Genomic DNA, 25427 nt, shown 5'->3' with positions numbered 1-25427 from the left:
CAATAATACAAATTTTTAAAAATTAGCAAGTGTTAGTAATGTTTATTTCCCCCCCAGGAACCTTTGTGGCTTTTTTCCATCTCTCTTTTCCACGTTTCCATATTTAAGAACATGTCAAACAAGAAAGCAACATCTTAAATCACCATGCTGCTTTTCTTCTCCAATTACATAAAGTAGCATCAGTTGCCAAAATAGGACACATGGAAAGCAAAAATATGGGGTTATAATATTTTCTATTTCAGACAAAGTTTGGGAAGAACAAACAATGAGACAGATATTGATTATATAAACAATCTTTTGTAAACTCAGTCCTTGAATTTTAGAAAAATAACTTATTGCATCTATTGATTCTAAAGTTTAAGATTCTGGTTTGAATGTAGATGTCAGCAAGATGACAGAACAGGTCATTCCAGCATCACTCACACATTTTAAAATTGCTAATAACACAATACTACAAACTAACAAAAAGATTTCTTTCTGATTATAGTGCTGGAAAGTCAAATGCACTGGTAATCTTCTTGCTTGCAGAATCATTACATGATACATAGCATACAAGAGTCAGAGAACACTTCTTGCTATGTATGTTTCATCTTTGTTTTTCTGAAAGAAAAAAATAGAAACCACTAATGGGCTTCCTATCCTAATAACTTTATCCTTTAAAAAGCTTTCAAAAGCACACCTCTAAATGTAATAATAGTAATAGGTCCAATCTGATTAATAACTGAACGTGGGAATTTAATTATAGCATATTAAGCCTCAATGAACATCCAAAAATTATAAGTTGAAATACAATTATTCCTCCCCTCTATAGAAACATCTATAGTGACCATAATGCATAAGAATACCTTTATAAGAGGCTAACAAAACCAGATTAGAGATGATATTACCTGGCTGTAAGACATAAAAAAGAAAAGATACACTAAAGGTGGTAATGACAGTTTGACATTATCCTTTTCAACATTTCATCAATTCCACGATGCATAGTATGAATAAATATCTTCCATTTTGGAAAGGGAGAAGAAAATGAATATCCAGTTTTGCCCCAGACTACAAAAGCAGGACCACCAGAACAGAATTCAACATGAGCAAACCCAAATTGCTTTGGAATCCAGCAAAATACCCTTGGGCTGACATATATGACTACCTTTGATCAAGGACAACCCAAGTGTCTCAAGCTTTTTACCAAATTAATACTGGACTCACTGTAACAAACTGAGGTTATATGGGAAAGTCCAGGGCCCCAAGACTCAGGTTTGTGTTTATGGAACTCTAGGTCAGGACCTACACAATGAGATATCTATCCCCTCTATTAAAATAGAATCCATGACAGGTCTTGCTAATTCAAAGTATAGCACTGAGTTACTGCTACAGATTTTTATACTTTGAAGATTCAAATCAGGTCTGGTAGACCAATTCACTAATGTAGTACCTACACACTCAGGTTTTTGTTTAGTTTTTTGTTTGTTTGTTTGTTTGATCAGCCACTATATTATCATTCTATAGAACAGATTCTGTTCTTTCAGTTATCAAGCTTGCTTTTGTGACTAAGAACTGAAGACCATCTCTCTCCAACTCAGTATCCATACTTGCCATAGGACCAGGTAGGTCTCAGGCTTCAAATCAGTCTCAAGGATCCTACTGCCTGGGACATCAGTGGTCCAAGCACAAGTATCAGAGAAATCCCCACATAGTGACATCAGAATTATCCCTATAGCCTCAGACTTCATTTCTACATAGGGAAGGCACGAACCAAACTTGTAAGAATAGACTTAGGGCTGTAGGCTCATCCTTATACATACCTGGTATTCAGATTCAGTGCCAATACTGGTTTCCAGTGAGAGTCTGTGGTGAACATAAAAATGATTCAACTCTCCCCTCCACACATAAATACACGTATTCACACATAAGGCCAGTCTATAGCCATATTAGACTAAGTTCAAACACTTGGCACCAATATTTTATCTTCAGGCCTATTTGTATAGAACCAGGTCCATTATCCATTCTACTTCCTGGATACTCAAACCAATCATCATACTATCTCCCATGTATATTACAGATTCTAGGTATTCTCTTTATTGTTAGGAGAAACTCATTGGATTATTCAGAAGTCAATCCAGATAGGACAAGAACTACAGCAGGAAATCTGACCAAAGACCATGCCAATTAGCTTGTCAGGAATCTCTGATGGGGCTGATGAGCAAAATCATTCCTAGATAATACAACTCTGAAAAATCTAAAATGAATACCTACATTTTAAAAATCTGCACAAGAACAATATATATCCAGTGAGATCAAGAAAAATAATGTAAATTTGACATAAAAAAGTAATGAATGATACAACAGTAACTGACTCAAGCCAAATGGAGAATTATGAACGTATTAGCAAAGAAATAATTATCCTTCCTTATTTTCAGAAAAGTTGGTTAGTTTTTAAGAATATACAAGGAAACAATTTACCCGAATCAGGAAGATAAAATGTTTAGTCTAGTGAGATATGGTACAAAACTCATGATAAGATTTAATTATATATATATATATATATATATGTGTGTGTGTGTGTGTGTGTGTGTGTGTGTGTGTGTATTATATGTGTGAATATATGTTATATATATATATTATAAAGTGCATATATATGGAGTTAAATATATATGTATGTGTTTGTGTGTGTAACAAAAACAATACAATGATCAAATAAGCTGAGTAAAAATTAGGCAGAGGAATTAGCTAAAATTTCTTTTTAATTTGTTTTATTCTTTTATTTTTACATACTGACTGCACTTTCCCCTCCTTCTTCTCCTTTCAGTCACTTCCTCAGACTTCCCTTCTCCCCTAGGTCCACTTCTCCTCCATTTCCCTTCCGAGAAGGGCAAGGCTCCTCAGGATACCAACCAAACATAGCATAAATGGGTGCAATAATTAGGCACCCCCTTCATGTTAAGGCTGGGTAAAGCAGCCTAGTATGAGAAAAAGGGTTCCAAAGGCAGACAAAAGAGTAGAGATAACCCCCACTCCTGCTGTTAGGATTACTGCAAGAAGGCCAAGCTACACAACTCTAACACATATGAAAAGGGCCTACCTCAGACCCATGCAGTTTCCCTAATTATTGTTTCAGTGTCTGTGATCCTCTTTGAGCCCTGGTTAGTTGATTCTGTGGGTTTTCTTATGGTGTCCTTGACCCCATTGGCTCCTACAATCATTTGTTCCTCTTCTGTAGGATTCCCTGAGCTGTGCCTAATGTTTGCCTATGGGTCTCTGTATCTGCTTCAATCAGTTGCTTGATGAAGCCTTTCTGATGACAACTGGGATAGACATTACTCTACAATTATAGCAGAGCAACATTAAGACTTTTTCACTGACATTTTTTTTGGTCATAGTTGGTTCTATCTTAGGTCTCTGGACTAACTACAGGTCCAGGCTCTTGAGGCAGTTAGTTGACATTTCATCTTTTTCCTCATTTATTATTTATTTAATCAATTTATAGCCTAATCCCAGTCCCCTCCTTCTTCTCTGTCCAGTCCCACCCTTGTGCCTCCCTCCCCTATCCCATCCTTACTCCTTCTAATAGAAGGGGGATCCTTTAAGGGGTCCCAATCCCCCCTGAAACTCAAGTCATAGCATGACTAAGTGCATCTTCTCCCAGTGAGTCCAAACAAGGCATCCCAGCTATGAGAAAGAAATTCAAAGGCATGCAACAGGGTCAGACAGTCCCAACCCATGTTAGGGTACCCACATGAAGACCTAGCTGCCCATCTGCTCCATATGTGTAGGTCACTTAGGACCAATCCATGCATACTCTTTGGCTGGTGATTCAGTCTCTGTGAGCCCATATGGCCCCAGGTTAATTTCCTCTGCAAGTCTTCTTGTAGTGTCCTTGACACCTTCATCTCCCTAAATCCTTCCTCTCTTTCACCCACAAGAATAACCAAACCATGCCTTTTTTTTTTGCTATAGGTGTCTGCACCTGTTTTTTTTATCAGCTTCTGTGTGAAGTCTTTCAGAAGACAGTTATGTTAAGATCCTGTCTGCAGGCATACCAGAATATCATTAGTAGTGTCAAGAATTGGCTCTCTCCTATGGAGTGGGTCTCAGCTTAGGCCATTCTTTGATATGCAATTCCCCCAATCTCTGCTTCATTTTTTATACCCCTACAGTTCTTGTAGGCAGTACAAATTTGAGGATGAAGGTTTTATGGCTGGGTAGGAGTCCCAGTCCCTCTACTGGAAGTTCTACCTGACTACAGGAGGTGGCTACTTAAGGCTCCATATCACCTGCTGCTAGAAGTCTCAGCTAGATCACCTCCATAGAATGCCTAGGAGCCTCCTCTGTTACAGAGATGCCCCTATGAACAATTTCCATTCTCTCTCCTGGACTCCTCTTCCCCACTTCCCCACACCTGATCTCCACCCTAGTTACCCTCCCCACCCCTTCTCCTACACATTTCTTTCTCTCTTTTAACTTCAGATGACTATTATATTAAGCTAGCATTTCTTAAAAGAAGACATAAAGGAAGTTTTAAAATCCCCTATCCAGTTAAAAATGTTGTTTTCTACTCAGTAAACATTACTTCCCACAAAATGGCAAGCAAATACATGAAAAAATGCTCTAAAGTACTAACCATCAGTGTAATAAAACTTAAAGCCACAAGGAGATATTGTTTCCATGTTAAAATGCCTATCACCAGAAACATCAAACGCTAGAGAAATGTCAAAGAAAAGGAACACTTGAACACCCACTCAAAAAAGTGTAAATTAGTATCAAAACTATATAAATGATTATGGAAATTCTACAAATAATTAAAAATAGAATTACTAAATTGCAGAGGTATTTCAATTAGTAGAATGTTCATTTAGCATTCACAAAGCCTTTGATTCAGCCCCCAAAATTACAAAAACAGAGCAGGTTATGGCACATAACTTCAATATTCAAGATGTGAAAAGAGGGCATTGAAAATTCAAGGTCATCTTCAGGTATATAAAGAGTTCCCCGGCAGCCTGCAAGAACTGAGACACAAGTAGAATAAGATGAAGAAAGGATAAAATGAAAGAGATACAGATAGACAAAAGAGAGGGAAGGAAGGAACAAACAAAAGAAGGACAGAAGGAAGATGAAAAGGAACAGAAGCACTGTACAATACAATAATTCAACAATACAATAATATGCAATAGGAATTAAAATTTCAAATTAATGGGATTTTTTGTGTACCAATATGTGAAGTAATGTCCATTAATGAAAAAGAGACTAAGCAATATGATCTGTACAAGGATTGCATAAGATCAAGCCACTTGACATAAGGAAAATTCTCTCCAGGTACCAATCTACATCAGAAATTATTTGCAGTTGAGAGAAAAACAATCATGCTTTCTTGAGGGTATGGGCAATAATAGATTGCCCTTAATCCAGTTGATGGTGTCATAAGCATATGAGAGTGCTAGTTAGAGTAAGTAGATTTTCAAAACGTGAGAAATAATACCTAACCCATTCCAAAGGATTCACCCTTCCCTTTTATTCATTTATTTTTCCTTTAAGACAGTCATCATAAATTGACATTATTTTGCATTTTTGTTAATTTTTCATGTATTAAGTCCACTGGAACATGTAATATGGCATTTTTCTTCATTTCCTTAAAATGAGGAAATATCAAATGCCACGTTCAGAATATAATAATTGGTAAATTGATTGTTAGTAATTTATATTTCCTCATCCTCCAGATCTTTTCACAGAACAGTCTCCAAATTTTTACTCATTTTCTTCATCTTAGCATGCATCTGCTCACAGTAGCTTTTGATATTTCTGTTTCCAATTTTCTCTGACATTTTTGTTGAAATAATACTAAAAATTTCACACAAATTGAAGAATGAATGTTATTATACCTACCTTGCAAGTTTTTGCTATTTTATAAGATGTCCTTAGAAATGTAAACACTAAAGTAATTTAATCAAAGGTTAAAATGTCAGCCAAGATACTTAAGCAACAATGTATTGACACCTAGAGCTCTCAGAAAGCATCACTCATCAGTTTTAGAAAGAGATACAGAAAGTAAGTTTCGTTTGTATTGCAAGATTTACAAGCCTTAATCCAAAACACATTGAAATGAAAGAAAAGAATGAGTACACATGGATTTTAGGTAAATAGTTGCAGATATACTATGTGGAAGAATAATGACTAAGACAACAATACGATAAGCATGGGTCTTTTATTCTATCCATGTACTGATGACTCTATATTTGCCATCCATGGTTTACCTTTCCCAAGAGTTTAGTATTGTTCTACACATATGTTTTTTTATAATCTTAAAAGCACCCATTTCTCTTAAATAAAGCAATAATAGATAAGCAAAAGAAATTTAATCCTAGGGAGAGATTGGAGATCTTAAAAGAAATTAAGGATCTGTGAAGTGAAGTGATCCTCTGAAGTACTGTTTGCAGTTTTATAATAACAGATGAATTTTAAAGTAATTTTCAAAAGACATGGAATCAGAGGAGGTTAATTTAGAGATTAAAACTATAGTGGTAGATGCAGTGCTAAGTGAAGAATTGGAAGAATGTAGGAAAATCCTCTAATTAATCTCTATAAATCCAGACTTGTACTTCTCCAACAGTATGATATCTCAGAGACCAGAGATGTTTTGCCAAAGAAGGAAATACCAACTGATTTATTGCAATTAAATTCATTCCTATTAGATAGAGATCAAGTAGCTTTGTGAACAAAAAATACTCATGAAGCATTATCAAATAGAACAATATTGAGTGTTATCAAAATAGAAGACCTCTTGGTTTATTGAGATCATAAATAGTTCCATATAGAGCTAATTTAGAATATCTTGTTCATTACTTTTAATCTCTATATTTCCCTTCCCTTCTACATTTCCTCTCTCCTCCTTTCTTCTTTCTTTTGACTTACTCATTTACGGGAAATCAAGCAATTTTATACATTGGCAACCTGGACTAACTCCAAAGAACAAAGAATGAAACTGAGAAAATATTTTAATTAACCTTATTGTTTAAAAATTCTTGTAAATAAAACTACCACACAGCAAAAATAACCAGACTCAAGTCTATACATCTCAACAAACTTCTATTTAGTTAACATAGACATTATGAAACTGTGGACCTTTATGTTGGATTTTACACCTTCACTAAAAAATATCTATGTACTCATCAACTACCAAAAATAAGCAAATAAAAACCTATGACAAAGTTAGAAATGAAAAATATCTTTGCTTTACATATTTGTTCTTGGCAAAAGGATTTAAAGAGACTAAAAGTCAAGTATTTTTATATTTTTCAGGTAGAATTTGTGTCCTGACTTGATCACTAGCTATCTCTATGATCTTAGACAATTTACTTAATTTCTCTGAACCGCAGTTTCCTAGAATGTGAGATAGATAGTAGATAATAGTAGATGGACAGATAGATGATAGATTATAGATATAGATAAGTAAGTAGTATGTGTCTATGTTGTTATGAAGATAAAATAATTACATAAATCAATAGTGGTGAGACCAGCATGTAAAAACAACAATTTTCATTTCCTTTTAATGATTTATTATAACACATATGTAAAAAAGTATGTAAAATTTATAACTATTATCATTTCAAGGAGTTTGTAAGAGTTAGGAATTTTGTGTTAAATAAATCTTATTTGTAGTTTCAGTTTTTCGACTTTGTCATTTAACTTTTAGTTAGTTCTTTAACCTTTTGACTACAGCTTCATTATCTATATATGGAAATGATAATAACATCTATCTAAAGAAGTTGTTGTTTAATGGGATAAATCAGTAAAGGATACTGAATAACCTGAAAGCTTGGAATGCACAATAAATATTAACTTCTTTATATTACAATTCTGTTGTTACTAATAACATTATGCTTATAATTAGCAATCATTATTCTACATCCATGTTTCCTAACTTCATCTTGAGGTTTAAAAAGCAATGGCTTCATTTAAATAAAATAAAAGGTAAAAAACAAATCCAATTAGAATCAACAAACAGAAGGTAAAGAGACCAAAAGAAGGTATAAGAAACAGAGAATGATGAAGAGACCCACAAGTTCATGCACTTAGGAGACCCATAAAAACACAAAACTGGAAGCCATAATATATACCCAAAGAACTTTCAGGGTAAAAATATAAAACCAAATTTAAAAAGAAAAACAAGTCCTGACATGACACTATGATACAAGGAATCTCCAAATATGCAATTAAATGAATTTTCTGCTGGCCATCTACTGCTAGGCATGTGGCCTAGCCTTAGGAATAGTTTGTTTCTCCTGAAACTCCACTGGAGAAAATTAAATCTCTGTTTGCACGTGGTTATCAATTGTAAATAGGTTCTGAGTTAGGGATAAGGCATGTGTCCACTTCTCCTTTTAATTCTAGGAGGCCATCTGGTATAGCTTGATGCAAGCCCATTCAGTCCCTGTGAATGCTGCCCCAGTTTCTGTGAATTCACACACTCTTACACTCTTTCTGCCTACTCTTTTGCAGAGTTTTCAAGGCCTGATGGGAGAGATTTGATAAAGGCATCCAATTTTCATCTGAAGATTCTAAGGTTTCTCAGTCTCTGATTATATTCTGGCTGTGGGTTTTTTTATTTGTTCCTAAGTTTTGCAGAAGGAGGCTTCTCTGATGATGGCTAAACAAGACATATATCTATGAACATAGAAGAACGTCAATAGGAGTCATTTTATTACAATATTCCTTTACTAGAACACTAGCATTTTGGTTTCTCTAGATTCCTTGGCCAACTAGTCTCAGGTTCTTGGTCACCAAAGAAGTGTCAGATGTGGATTCTATGTCATGGAGTAGGCCTTACGTTAAAAAGATATTGGTTGGCATCTTTGTCACAGTTCTATTGCTGTGAAGATACATTATGACCAAAGCAACTCTTACAAAACTCTTCATTATGGTTCACCTAGGAAGTCTTTAATTATGTTTTGGCTTTTACCTCTTATAGACTGACTGCAGCTTAATGATGAATTCAAAAGAAGATAATATTATAAAATTATTTCCAGGAAAATATAACCCCCCAAAAACAAACTAAATTAAGAGTTTTTAACACAATGGGTATGGTGCCACACTCCTCTAATACCTGCACTTGGGAGGCAGAGGCAGGGGATCACTGTGAGTTTGAGAAACCCTGTCTTAAAAGCAAAACAAAACAAAACAAAACAAAACAAAAAAAACCAGAATAAATAAGAGTTCTTAATACTCTGAAAGACTCTATAGAACTACAACACTCTACTTGGCCAAGTTACAAGTGTTTCTGATATGAAAGGAATGGAAAGGAAAAAAGGGAGTTAGTGATCCCCTGTTGAACAAAAAAGTGGATATAAATTTATTTAGGAGCCATGGAACTCAAAAAATATACTATTTGGTTGTATTATAATCGTAACATTTTACAATAAAAAATTAAGACCCTCCTGTCATTTTTAAATATTTATTGTTGCTTAGAATGTCTATATAATCCATTCCTTTAGGATTTTTCTACAAAGTAATGAAGTTCAGCCTCCAAATTTTTATCTAGTTGATATATAGTAATACATAAAATAAAATAAATATTTAATTTTTTCAAGACAAGTAATACTTGACAAAACAATCTTCAAACAATATTATACTATATCAAAGAAATCTTAGCTTTTCTAGGTGGCAGTCATTTGTTACTCTTGTATGTAAGAGTGATACAATGTAAATACTATATCTTACCTTTGTATAGAGTATGCACTGAATATTTTACTACATCAGAATAAAAATAATGTATTTAGTAGTCTAACAAACTTCAGGAAAGTACCCTACATTATAAACAATTCTATAGGAAAAATAGTAATTTGGTAAACAAGCTATTTTGTCCTGAATATTACTCTGAACCTTACTTATATTTTCCCAATCATTTAGTCTCTATACTGCTACAAGCTGACATTGCAACATTCAATCTACCTCCAAAGATTCATCAGTAGTATGCGCTGTAGAAATAGTTCCTTACTTTGTTTATAAGTGTTTATTCTACCTTTCACAGGATATAAATTTTAATTCATTCAAACAGAAATAACCATTTCCAATTCTATTACATTTTCTTCTATAGAAACTTAGTAGTAAACTCAAAATTTATTCTCAATGAAGTACCTTCCTAATATAATCACTAATCTCTCTGTACTTCAATAACATCTTATTTGTACCATTTTATAACTCTGAGCACATTTTGAATATCATTAGAGTTACTCATTTACTCAAAATGTACTTTAAACATCACCAGTGATCATTAAATATTTATTGATGTAATAAATGAGTGAATAGTTTTCAAAGACCATTAACTATGCTTACATTTAGACGAATTCTCTAGAAAAGAGCAACTACTCCTCTAATTCAAGGAGGAATGAGCTATCAATGTCACTAAACAATGACAGAATATATTCCAGGATCATATAACAATCTGAAAAAATGTAGTAAAATTGAATCTATGTGTGCTTGTTTGAATAAGAACGACTATCAAAGTCTCGTCATATATAAGAATAATTGGTCATGAGTCTAGAATATACCATTGGATATTTTAATTCAGTAGAATAAAGACAATTTAAATAACAATCAAACATAATGCAGGAGGGTAAACTAAATTATAAAGAGTTCTATGGGAAATAATAGTAACTTAAGACAAACACAAATAAGATGTGAAGCATTAGTTGAAGGAGATTTGACATTGATGAAGGAGATGTGCCACAAGGGAGGAGTGGAATTTAAGGTTTCCAGTTCTCACACCATTATTAGTTCCTTGCTCTCCTTAAGAGAATAAGATCTTATCTGCATCTCTAGCTACAGGCTTACCTATCTTTTTCCATGTTCCCTGCTGTGATAGTTGTGGACTCACCTCTTGAAACTGGAAGCTGCCAATAAACTATTTCTTCTGTTATCTGTTTGATCATAGTTATCAAGCAATAAAAACACACCTAAGACAATGTGGTATAACTTTAATATTAGTTTGATAAAAATTTCAAAATCAGAATTATATGTAAAGATAGTGGTACTATTATTTTTATATATTTATATAATAATATATATGAATCTCTATTGTGAGAGATTTTAGCTGCAGTAAGTCACATACTGTGACCTCTGCAAGATATTCAGAGTTTTTCATTTGATATACACACAACTGTCATTAGAGATTACAGATATGGAGCTGTGTATTTTTTCATTTCTTGTCCTTTTTATATTAAAAATCTTTACCTGAACAGTAGGGGGTCGTCTGACAGTATCTATCATAATGCCTATTTTAATTATTGTTTTTAAGGTTTATTCATTATTGAATAATATTTCTCTTGCAACTAATTGTTTCAAAACAAAAGAAGAAACAAAACATGTATGTGCCCCTCAATTTAAAAGTAGCATTCTATTTCAGTTGCTAATATATCCTCTTCTTAAAATTGAATATTGTCACACAAAAGTGAAAAATAGCATCAATAGAGGTAACATAGCTTTGGTATTATAACTAGTTTATAAGTTTTGGGAGGATGAAAGACATACTCTACTTCATCAAAATAAAGGTAGAAATTCTCTTTCAGATTGAATGTACTTAATATATGTGGCTGCTAGCTTCAAAAATAATCAGTATTTGTACTGTATGATGAGCTACTAATATAGCATAATAAAGTTTTCTTTTTAAAATGTCCATACAGCTTCTTCACAGTTGAGTGGAGACTGGGATATGACTTTCACACGTACTCTGGTGCCCCATATTTGACCATGTCCCCTGGATGGGGAGACCTGGTGGCACTCAGAGGAAGGATAGCAGGCTACCAAGAAGAGACTTGATACCCTATGAGCATATACAGGGGGAGGTAATCCCCCTCATTCACAGTCATAGGGGAGGGGAATAAGGGGAAAATGGGAGGGAGGGAGGAATGGGAGGATACAAGGAATGGGATAACAATTGAGATGTAATATGAATAAATTAATAATAATAATATATGTAATAAAAATATAAATATAAAAATAATATGTTTATACAGTTATTACCATATCACTCATACATAATAGCATACAATAACAATCTCATAATCAAAGAGGTAATAATGGGGGCAAATTAATTCTGTTTAAATGAATTTTCTTAGCTCACATATCTGAGGGAACAAAAATTGGATTGGATGATACATTATGGTAAAAATCGATATTTCCAGATATAATCCTTTCCTTCAGTGATTATTATTAATTTCCAAGACAATACATATATTAAAGGAATAAATTAGGAAATGCAGTATGTATGTTTTCCTAAATAGACAATTTCATTCAGTCTTAGTACCATGAATATGCATCTAGTCTCAAATATATCTCTCTTCTGGAATTCAAATCTCTCATTTTTATTTTATTTTTATTTTTTTCTCCTTTATTAATTTATTCTTGTTACATCTCAATGGTTATCCTATTCCTTGATTCTTTCCGTTAAATTTGATTTTGGCTATCAGTTTGGGGTATATGGCCTTTATTATGTTTAGGTCTGGGACTTATATCCCTGATCCAGAAATACACACATTGTATATGCTCACTTATTGGATATTAGCCATATAGCACAGGATAACCACACTACAAATCAGAGACACAAAGAAGCTAAATAACAAGGAAGGCCAAAGGCTGAGGATGATTGAAATCTCTCTGAGATGGGGAGAAATAGAATAGATAGCAAAAGTGACTGAAGAAAGGGAACAGAATTGCAGAGGGAGTGCAGAGGGAAATTAAGGTGGGGATAAGATGTGGGGAAATCAGAGACAGGAAGACAGGGGACTTACAGAGAAAAGAGAAACTGTTTGCAGGCCATCTCTGAGACATTCTGGAGACTTAAGACAGAGTAGGCTCCTTGGAGGATGAGAGTGATTCTATCTGTGCAGGGGTCATGGAGATTGAAGAGGCCACACTGGATTTCAGATTGGCCTTCTAGTGAAGGGAGGGGAGCACTTACCCACTCACAAAACCTTTGACCCAAAGTTTATCTTGCCATCAAGATGTGCAGGGATAAATATAGAGCAGAGATTGAAGGGATGTCCTACAAATGCCTGGCCCCACCTGAGACCCACCCCATGGAAGAGAGCCAACCCCAACACTATCAATGATAATCTGCCATGCTTGCATACTGGAGTCTAGCCTATCTGTCCCCTGATAGGCTCCTCCCAGTAGCAGATCAAAACAGATGCTGAGACTCACAGCCAAGCATTGGGCAGTGTACAGGGAGACTTGGAGACTTGTAGAAGAGTAGACAGGGGAGGGATAGAAGGACCTGGAGAGGATAGGGCCTACACGAGAAGACCAACAGAGCCAACTAATCTGGGCCCAAGAGAGCTTGCTGAGACTGAAACACCAACCAAGTACCAAGCATGGAATAGACCTGGGGCTGCTACACCTGATGTGCAGCTTGGTCTTCATGGGTATTCCCTAATAAGGGAAGTGGGGGCTTTTTCTAAAATAGAATTTGGCCTGTTTTTTGACCACTCCCCGTTGGCAAGGCTATCTTTTCAGGCCACATGGGAAGAGGAAATGCTCAGTCCTGATGCAACTTGATGAGCTGGGGTGGGATGATAAGGGAGCTCTCCTTTTCTGAGGCATAGGTGGAATAGGATAATAGGGAGGGAGGGTGGGGCCTGGACAAGAAGAGGGAGGGGGATGATTGGGATGTAAGCCGACTAAATAAATATTTTTTAAAGAATAATATATGAGGCATGCTTAATGTCTAAAACTTAACATATTTTTCAGTCATCAACTTCAAAATATCTCCTTTCTATATTTTTTCCATTTTAATTTATCTTTTGGTTAATAATACCATAAATATTGTAGTTAGTATGTCAGTGTCTGTGTCATTTTAAAAGAACGCCTTTAAAATAATAAAAGGATAGTTTTTGAGTTTTTGATAATTTAAATAATTACTTTAATAAATAATGTATTCAAAAGAAAATATGATTAAAGAATGATAAAGCACCATGATGCTGCAATAATTACCTTGGGCAATGATAATAGAGGACTGACCTTACATTAGACTTGAAGGCAAAGAATTTCCCAATGAAGAATCTGAATAATTAACTTATATGCTATATTTTACATCAAGGGATGGATTTTGAGATCAAGTACTAGAAAGTTCAAGATGGTGCAATAATAAGGAAAGAAAAATAATCCATGATAGGCATTTCAAGTGGATGATTTATATAACCAAATTAAGTCTAAAATGACTAAAAATAAATGCTTTTAAGATTGTGGTAAAATTTGTTCTAAATCATTGTTATCATCATTATCACCATAGTCTTCCTCCTCCTTTTCCTCTTTCTGCTCCTCTTCCACACCCTTCTTACTCCTCCTTCTCCACCTCTTTGTATGCCCTCACTATTACTCATTTTCTTCTTTTTGGATATTCTGAAAGAGTCTTATTCTATAGCCAACACTGGTCAGAATTTACCATGTAGCTTGAGCGTGCACTGGACTCACAACAATTCCATGTGTCTGGACATCAGAATACCAGCCATCACACCCATCCTGACCCAATCATTCCTTAAGCAAATAATTGAGGGCCTTAAAGTGGTTCCACAGTTGCCACATATATATTGAACGGGAAATTGTTTTTTTTTTAAGTCAGACAGAAAACATCCAGCTGGAGAAAAGATCATACACTACAGAATAAAAATTTCTTATAAGGTATGTCATATAAATGGACAAATTTAGGAAAATAGAAATGAAGGTCTCCTAAAAGACAATGTTTTACTGTGCTGATGGAAAAGGGTTTCAGTTTGGTTTTTTCATGGAACTTTCAAACCTGAAGAAAAGAATGTAATTTTATTCTCCCTATATTTCCAAGCCTGATTAACACAATTTATATGTATTAACTACTTGTTTTTCCATGCTAAAAATGTTAAATAATTCCAGGTATATTTTACAGAGAAATGCAGACCAGACATTTTACTAAACAATTTACATGGATTCTCTCATTTATCACTGTAACAAGTCTATAAAATATTTGCTGTGATTTCATCCTATTTTACAGATAAGATAATAGAATCATCAAGAGCTTAAAAATATCTTTGCCTAAACTCACAGATGGAGTAATAAATCAAGTCCCATCCCAGTTTGTTCAAAGTTCTCACTCTCATCAACTGTGTGACATTAGCCCATCCCTGCCCTTCAACCCCACCCTGGGCAGTAAGCAATGATTCAACGGACTTAGACTTTAACTGTTGAATGATAGCGCTCTCTGCTAACAATATAGAAACTTTAAAGACAAAGGTAGTCACCCATCATGAAGAGGCTTCTGAGATCAACAGGAAGTTTTATAAAATAAGCATCAAGCTGGAATTCTGAGAAAATATCCCAAGGCTATACTCTTCCTTTAATTCACACAGAGCCATATTTCTTTTAGGATAAGAAACACAGGGAAAATCAAGCCCAAGGGTAATCTGATACTCCACTGATAAACAATAGAACAACTTTATATTTTCCTGGTATATTTCTTCTCCAACATGCTCCACAAACCATCATGTTTAATGTTTAATCCAAAAGCATTAGATAAGCAATTACTGCAAAACATAAGGAACAAGAATATAAATACTTTGTGCTTTTCATCTCAGTATTTGAAAGCATATTGAAAATATCATTTAATGCTTACATTGACCTTCTTTGGTAAAAGCATCTTCAGATGTACCTTACAGAGGGGTAAAATGAAAGGCAAAATTGTCTAGTGAGTGGATACTAAGACATAAACCCAAAGGCCAAAAGTGACTAGAGTCTCAGGCATGTTCTATCCCTTTGTCGAACTAATGTATTTAGTAGACATCTCAGTTCTACCACTGATATTGTCTTCTTTACTAACTAAATGGATATTTAATGAGCACTATTAAGTAATATTTGAGAAGGATAATTCCAATATATCAACCATCAGAACTTATACTACACCAACAACTTTTTAAATTCTCAACTGAGTTTAATACTTGAGACTACCATATAAATGGTCATTTTATTTTTTGGTGTGGGGATAGAAAAAAATGAGACAAAAAATTATTCTTGCTTTATTCTACTTGGAATAATTATTCCCTAATGTTTCTCTCCCTCTCTCTCTCTCTCTCTCTCTCTCTCTCTCTCTCTCTCTCTCTCTCTCTCTCTCTCTCTCTCTCTCTCTGTGTGTGTGTGTATGTGTGTGCGTGTGTGTGTGAATGTATGTATATATATATATATATCCCACAATACACTGGTGTCTATCTGTCATGATAAAATGTTTATCTTCAAATGAATGACTGCAAAATCGAAAAGTGACTGCATTTACTAGCAGTAACCAAATTTGTGAAATCCTCTAACATTATTGGGAATAGGCTACTATAATAAATAACCCAAACTTTTGTTACACTTAACAGCTTTTATAAGAACATTAAAAGGATGTAACATCGTTCTTGTGTTTTCAGGCACCATTTCATGTTCCAAAGGCTGGGCTGGACTTTGCTGTTATTTAGGGATTTGCAAAATTGACCATTGCAAAGTGGATTAGGGACTATTTGCAATATCAAAGCAATTATGAATGAATATGTTTAATTCACCATAAAAGATCTTGAAAAAGCTGTTTGTGGAGGCTCAATAAGATATATGGAACATCCTGACACATGGCCTAGAATAGAGTGTAGACTAAAAACAAATGGGTTTGTTTTCTGGTTTCAAATTGAGAGAGAAGTTGGGTGTTATCAACGTTTTAAAAGTTAATGTCATGGAAAGGCAAGTTTCTGGTATTTCTAGAATGGACATTCTTGTAATATGAAGACTGTGCCATGTGATTTATCTGAACTATACTCCTATGAGAGAAAGTGGGGAGTAGTACATCTATTTTTCCAGTAACACCCATTCTTCACCTTAGGAACTTAGGAAGAGTATCTACCTTAGATGCACTACATGGCTGAATATATCTATGAAGTTCTAGTTTAAGATAGGAGTCAAGAGGGTAAAGTGATGACAAAATGGATTTGCATCTTTGTGGGCAAACTTGGTGCTTTACAAGTGTAAATATATTGCTGCACAGTTTGAGTTAAGATTTTGTATCCTTTTATTTTTACTACACTAAGCTTGTCAATGGCTTTTACTGTAGTAAAACCCAACACTTTATATCAATTCCTGATTTTCATAATTTATGAATATTCTGTATATTATTTATAATGATCCAATAAATTGTGGTTTTTTGCATATATATGAAATATATATATATTCTGACTCCCTGCCTAGTGTTGTTTTGACCTCATCCCAAATATTTGTATTTTATTTTCTCCTACTTATTCACTCAGGGTTATTCATTCTGAACATCTTTTCAAAGAGTGTTATACTATGCAAGGCTTTCTCTGGATTCCAGTAGTATTTCTAGATTCCAGATATACCAAAAGGACTTTGAAACATCCACCTTGAAATTCAGAAGACAACACAATCCATCAAATGTAGCACAGATTCAGATACATTATGGATGCAAAATGCTCAGAAATTAAACCTAATTTGTGTACTCAGTCTACTTCCTAGAAAGAAAAGTTTGCCTCTCTTGGTACAAAGAACCAAAATTCACCATCTCCATATTTTTATGAGTTTCTTCATTACCCATTGAATAACATTCATCTTACTGAGCTTGAAAGTAGAACAAAAGAACATTGTTTATCAGTAGTGAATTCAATTTTAAAATGTACTAATTTGTAATTTTGAAAAGAGAAAAATATTTCAGCTGGTAAGATCTTTCCGAATCTTATACTATAAGTAATGTCATCAAGCAATAAAATCTCAGTAGAACAACATCGTTTTCCTATGTGCATGCTGTGCATCTTTTTTGCTGGCAGAATTCCATTTGATGTAAACTGGAGAAATTCAGTTTAAGAGCTTGAACCAATGTTCTTAATCAACATCTTTGAAATTGCCACTCCTGTGGCTAGTGTAGTTTTTGAAGAAGTTTCTTTAACCTGAAGTAAAAGGGATTGATTGACAGAAATTCAATTTTTTCTCCAAAAGGAGATTTTTTTCCTTCTTAATCATGTGTTATTAACCCCCAGACCAAGAGGACAATGTATGACTGGACGATCATATGAAAGGTGTCTCACCTGGAGAACTGCCTTTCAGAGCCAGCATTGTGATATACTGACTGCTGAGAAGAACTTTCTGAGTGACATTTAACTTAAAAAATCATCTTACTCCTATGCCTCACAGGCTTGTAGGTTCTGAATATATAGCTAATAGCTTTGGAAGTCATTCATTATTTCCACTATTCTTGTGGTGGTTTTATATATTGATGGTGAGGGAGGTGGAAAAAATTTCAGTAACTATGGCCCTAGGGGCTTGGATTTTGAAGGGTAACAATTTGGTTTTTTGATGTTCTAGTTAATATGTTTTTATTCCTGTGGATAAACAGATCATCAATCTTCTGTTGTGCAACTCATACTACTAGGTATGTTTGGCTTTCATTTGTGTGTTGTTCTCAGTAGCATCTTCTCTTTTTGCCCTACATGCTGAGTGAATTTTCCTTAGGAATCTGTTCATCATACGTGCTACATGATTGTCACCTTTAAGCAAAATGTATCATGACACACAGAGTGAACGAGTCTAAAGAATTCTACTCCACAGTTTGCAATGCCTATGATGGTTTGGTCATGTTTTCTTTCTTAGAATTCCACCTTAACCTGAAGAACCAAACAAAACTGAAAGAAGAAAGACTGGATGATGGCTTTCATTACTTTCTTTTCTCTTTCTCTTTTCCATCCTTCATTTTTTCCTTCTTTTCATATTCCTACCCTATTTTCTCTCATCTTTTAAAATATTAAGTAAATCATGACTTAAAATGTGATTTGATAGGTTTTGAAAAATGCACAGAATTAAGTAGTTATATTTGTGTCTAGATGCACTAGAATAAGTGCTTGAAAGAAAAATAAGAGCATAAAGGATAAACAACTTTCTAACTTAAATGACCAACCTGACTGAGTGTTCTTAAACACAATAGTCAACTTTGAACATAATACAGATATAAAAGAAGCTTAGTCTTTAGGAGACATATGTTATATATCATTTTATACCTTTTATACATTTCAAAAGCAATTGAAAACTTCTAGTTTTATACAGTTCAGTGTAATGCTAAAGGAAAAGGACACAAATAAAAGAATACTTGACATCAAGTAAATTTAAAATAATAACAGCTGATAGGAAAGAAGAGAAAATAATTCTTGCTAAAATGGCAGAAATATGTCTTTGAGAATATAAGTTTTAAATAACCAGATTGGTAAAGTGGCAGCTTGGCTAGCTTTTCTGGAAAGTGAATAAGAAGTTTACTCACAAAGATTGGAGCTGATACCAAATGTAGAGTCAATAAAGAACAAGGAGCTAAGAAATTGCTAATTCAGCATTAAAGAAGGATAGAGATATGAAAGCAACCAGGGGACATATGGTTAGAAAAAAAGAATATAAATGAGCAATAACTCACATAATCATATGAGTTTAATTTCCAACAAATGGAGATACTTTTTAAAATGTTCATGCTCTAGTTTTATCAGATCAGAGTTGGATTGCAGATACTTAGTTGTCAGTGGTCCACACAATGCATTACTAGTGAATGGCATAGAAGACAAGGTGAGGACTCATGCAGCAGAGAAAAGATAACTAATACTTAGGAAAGATAGTCTTCTAAAGGGAAACCAAACATATAGTTCTGCTTTTCCTCAAACCTCTCACTAACAAATATAGATTTACACTATGAGTCGTGTGTTTCTCTTTCCTCAGAACTTTATACACACAATTTATTTGCTCCCATGGCTCTCATTAAAAACATTTAAATATGTTTCCAGGGGACCCCAAGATGGTGGCGAGCATTGTGGAATATGTTTAGAAGCTCCAGTAAACGATTCAGGGAATTGCATGGAATTCTTAACCAGGAACACCAAGCTCCTCACCCCACTACAGCAGGAGTACTCCACAGTTCAAAAGGACCAAAATACAAAAAACCTGCGTACCCGTGCACATGGGAGGAGCACAGATGTTCTCTAACCAGAGCAGCAGTGGAGGCAACTAAGGTTGGCAGCTGGGAAACCTCCAGCATAGGTGACTGGAGTGGTGACCAGTGGGGATTGCTGTGGGAGGGGGGACACAGTGCAAGATTTGGGTCCTGAGACCATAGCTGAGCTCAGCACATGGTTTGGGCCCCATGACCCAAGCTCAATTTGGCCCGAGGTTCAGGCCCTAAGACCTAAACTGGACTCAGTGTGTGATTTGGCCACTGAGACTCTAGCTGAGCTCAGTGTACAAGCTGAATTCAGCATGCTGTTTGGGCCCAGAATCCCTGGCTCAACTCATCTCAGGGTTTGGGCCCTGGGACCCTAACTGAGATCAGTGTGTGGTTTGGGTCCAGAGACCCAAACTGGACTCAGTGTGCGGTTGAGGCCCTGAGATTCTAGCTGAATTTCACTTGCCAAAATTGAGTGAAGAACAGATAAGCTAAATAGTGTCATTTCCACTATAGAAATAGAAGCAATCATTGATAGTCTCCTAACCAAAAAAAATCCCAGGGCCAGATAGTTTTAGTGCAGAATTCTACCAGACCTTCAATGATGAGCTAATACTGATACTCTCAAAGCTACTCCAAAAGATAGAAATGGATGGAACAAGACCAAATTCGTTCTATGAGGCCATAGTCACATTGATACCTAAACCTCACAAAGACCAAACAAAGAAAGAGAATTTCAGATCAATTTCTCTTATGAACATTGATGCAAAAATACTCAATCTGATACTCACAAAATGAATACAAGAACACATCAAAGATATCATTCACCATGACCAGGTAGGCTTCATTCCAGGCATGCAGGGATTTTTTAATATATGGAAAACCAGCGATATAATCCACCATATAAACAAACTGAAAATAAAAGACCACATGATCATCTCCCTAGATCCAGAGAAAGCATTTGATAAAAACCCAACACCCATTCATGTTTAAAGTTTTAGAGAGATCAGGGATACAAGGCACATAGATCAAGCCAATAGCCAAAATCAAATTAAATGGAGAGATACACAAGGAAATTCGTCTAAACTTGGGCACAAGGCAAGGCTGCACACTCTCTCCATATCTCTTCAATATAGTACTGGAAGTTCTAGCCAGAGCAATAAGACAACAAAAGGAGATCAAGGGGATCCAAATGGGAAAGGAGGAAGTCAAATTATCCCTATGTGCACATGATATAATAGTGTATATAAGTGATGCCTAAATTTCCACCAGAGAACTCCTAAAGCTGACAAACATGTTCAGCAAATTGGATGGATACAAAATTAACTTTAAAAAGTCAGTATTCTTCCTATATACAAATGACAATCATGAAGAGGAAGAAATTAGGAAAACTACACACTTCACAATAGCCACAAGCAATGTAAAACACCTAGGAGTTACTCTATCCAACCAAATGAAAGACTTGTTTGAAAAAAAATTCAAAACTCTGAAGAGATTGAAGATGACATGAGACGATGGAATGATCTCCCTTGTTCATGGATCAGAAGAATTAACATAGCAAAAATGGCCATCTAACCAAAAGCAACTTACAGTTCAATGCAATCCCTATCAAAATACCTACAAAATATTTTGAAGATATTGAAAGATCAATTCTCAACTTCATATGGAGAAACAAAAAGCCCAGAATAGCAAAAAAACAAAAAACAAAAACAAAAAAACAAGAAACAAAAAACAAAAAAAACAAAACAAAAACAAAAAACCAATCATATACAATAAAAGATCCTCAGGAGGAATCTCCATACCTGATCTCAAGCTGTATTATAGAGCAACAGTAATTAAAACAGCATGGTACTGGTGCAGCAATAGGCTGGTGGATCATTGGAATGGAATTGAAGACCCAGAGATCAATCCACACACATTTGGTCACTTAATTTTTGACAAAGAAGGCAAACCTATTCAATGAAAAAATGAGAGCATCTTCAACAAATGGTGGTGGTCTAACTGGATGTCTACATGTAGAAAAATTTAACTAGACCCCTATTTATCACAAAACTCAAGTCCAAGTGGATTAAAGACCTCAACATAAAACCAGAGACATTAAATTGGTTAGAGGAAAAAGTGGGGGATAGCCTGGAACACATTGGCACAGGAGAAACTTCCTGAAAAGAACTCCAACAGCCGAGGCCTTAAGGTCAACAAATAATAAATGGGCCCTCATGAGGCTGAGAAGCTTCTGTAAGGCAGGAGGCACTGTCAACAGAACAAAGCAACAGCCTACAGAATGGGAAAAGATCTTCACCAACCCTACATCTGACAAAGGCCTAATATCCAAAATATATAAAGAACTCAAGAAATTAAACACCACCAAACCAAATAACCCAATTGAGAAAGAAACACTTAAAGACATGCTCAGCCTTCTTAGTCATCAGGAAAATGCAAATCAAAACAACTCTGAGATTCTATCTTACACCCATCAGAATGGCTAAGATCAAAAATTCAAGTGACAGCTGGCAAGGATGTGGAGAAAGAGGAACACTCCTTTATTGCTGGTGGGAATGCAAACTAGTACAGCCACTTTGGAAATCTATCTGGCACTATCTCAGAAAACTGGGAATAAGGCTTCGTCAATACCCAGCTATCCCACTCATTGGAATATACCTAGAAGATGCTCCAGCACACAACAAGAAAACTTGCTCAACCATGTTCATAGCAGCCTTATTCATAATAACCAGAACATGAAAATAGCCTAAGTGTCCCTCAGTAGAAGAATGGATAAAGAAACTGTGGTACATTTACACTATGGAATACTACTCAGCTGTTAAAAACAAGGAATTCCTGAAATTTGTGGACAAATAGATTAAAGTAGAAATGATCATAATGAATGAGTTACCCCAGATGCAGAAAGAGTCAAATGGTATATACTCAGTTATATCTGGACACTACACCAAGGGGCATGTCCCATGAAAGTCTTCACTTACCAGGAAAGTGGGACAGAGGGGAGGACATTTTATTGGGTCTCTAGGTGAGAGAAGCATGGGAGAATTGGGAATTAAGAGGGACCTGGAAACCTACAAGGAGAGCATTATGATGGGCAGATATGGGCCCAGGTGTCTTGCTCAAAGTATGGCACAAGCCAAGGATAATACGTGCAGTAAACTTCAAACCCCTACTCAGTTCTAGCCAATGGACAGGACATTCTCAACAGTTGAGTAGAGAGTGAGGGCTGACTTTCACACGAACTCTGGTGCCCCGTATTTGACCATGTCCCCTGGATGGGGAGGCCTGGTAGCACTCAGAGGAAGGATAGCAGGCTACCAAGAAGAGACTTGATACCTTATGAGCATATACAGGGGAGGAGGTCCCGCTCAGTCACAGTCATAGGGGAGGGGAGTAGGGGGAAAGCAGGAGGGAGGGAGGAACGGGAAGATACAAGGGATGGGATAACAATGGAGATGTAATACAAATAAATTAATAAAATATATAAAAATATGTGTCCAATGTTTCATTCACAATGATTGATGTGTTGTGCTGGTTTTTTGGTGCTAAAATTACCAAGTTCTCCAAACACAATGAAGTTTGAATGAACATGAAAATCATTCTGCCTCTTCTACTCTCCATGTCACACAGACTCATACTGACTCATAGAGAAAAGTAAACATCTTTCTAATTTCCTTATGAAGTGAAAAGTTGGATGCTTCTCAGCATTAAAACCATGAAGAGAATTACTATAGAACTTGCATTTGTGCATCAGTGTCACTGTAGCATTAATTAAAATCATTAGATACGTGAAGAAATCTACCAGCTGATAGGACAGAGGATTGGAGAATTCTCTTCTCTAGATGATACTCAAAAGAAGAGATTACTTGATTACTCACCATTCCATTTAATCGGTGATTGAACTCATTCAAAACTATCCCTTCCAAGTGAGAAGCCAGCCTTTACATGTGCATGGATATGTTTTTATATAAAAGCACTTTACCTGAAGGCATCCATTTCATCGCCATTTTAGTTACCGTCTTTCTTGTAATAAGCTTTAATCTGCCCATATGCTTTATAGACCAAAGCCTATTCTCTTTTATTGAAAGAGTGACACTTTTAAGTTCCATGGCAAACATCTAATTTTGTTTTTCAATGTTACCTATTTATTTGTTTATTTTTTAGATCTTTAATACAAGGTCTTATCTTGTATCTTCCCTGGCCAGAAAATCACAATATTCTGCCTACTTCTTCCTACATGCTGTATTAAAGATCTATGCCACCATTGCTGACTAATATTTATTTGTTTTTATTTATGTGTATGTGTGCATGTAGGCATGAATTTATGTGGAGTGCTTGTGTACAGGCACCTGCAGGAGACAGAGAGTACTGCACTGGGTTGGGAAATGAATCTGTACCTCTGAAAACGCAGTAAGTACTCTTAACTACTGAGTGAGCCATCTCTCCAGCTCAAAATCAAATTCCTTTAAATTTACCGAATAGGAGTTCAATTTTTATAGCTCTAATTTCCATTTTGTATAACTCAATGCCAGTTACTCCAAGACTCTTGACTTGACATAAAAATCAAAGAGCAAAAATACTTAATACCTCAATCCCTCTCAACTAATTTATTTTTTCAGTGTGATGAAGAGTATTTTGCCTGTGGTGATTTTTGACCATTCTTTTTTAGATCCCTATCCACCTGCTCTACATGCCCACGTTAGAAGTACTAGAGATAAACAAGTCTATTCCCACAGTTTATACCAGCTGTACATTAAATAGCATAAACTCTAAATGAGCATGGAGAGTCTTTGACATCTCCACTACTTGATATCATTATAATTTTGAAACCATCACTAATTACCTCTTTCTGATTCTCTTCTTTTTTACCTAAAGATTTCCATAGTATATTTTATCATATTCCTTTCTTTCCCTTCTCCAAATTCTTCCCAGAGTTTCCCCACTTCCCTACCCAATCAACTTTATGCACTTTGTCTAAAACAAAAAACAAAAAACAAAAAATTAAAACAAACAGAAACCAATATGACAAAAAATGTCAAAAACAAGTCTCTACCTTACTGAAGAAGCTTTTTGCAATTCTTTCCTGCTGCGAAAGAGAAAACAAACAGGTTTCTGCAATGGAAATTATATCAACTATACTCCAAGTCCGACCCATGTTCAGGAGTAATTGCGCAACGCAAGATGAACTCCATATTTGTTTTTTGGGGCATGGGGACGTCTTGGTTTTGGTTTAGATATTTTTCTATCCTTTCTGGTTGAAACTAAAAGTTCTCAGCTTGTTTTGAATACTGAAAATATTTTCTTTACATTCAGCTGTCATTATGCTGTTTCAATAACCTCTATACCCAAAGGTGTTTGTGCACATGTGGGCATTCATGCTCCTTTCTGGGCTGGGGGATGCAAAAAAGAAACGTACAGGCCTTGCCCTTTGGAGATTTAAGAATACAATAGCACATTTTAGTCAAGAAAGTGC

Source organism: Acomys minous (genome assembly GCF_964271855.1).
Source record: "Acomys minous genome assembly, chromosome: 7".
In the NCBI taxonomy this organism is placed as follows: Eukaryota; Metazoa; Chordata; class Mammalia; order Rodentia; family Muridae; genus Acomys; species Acomys minous.
Note: the sequence above shows the minus strand (reverse complement) of the source record.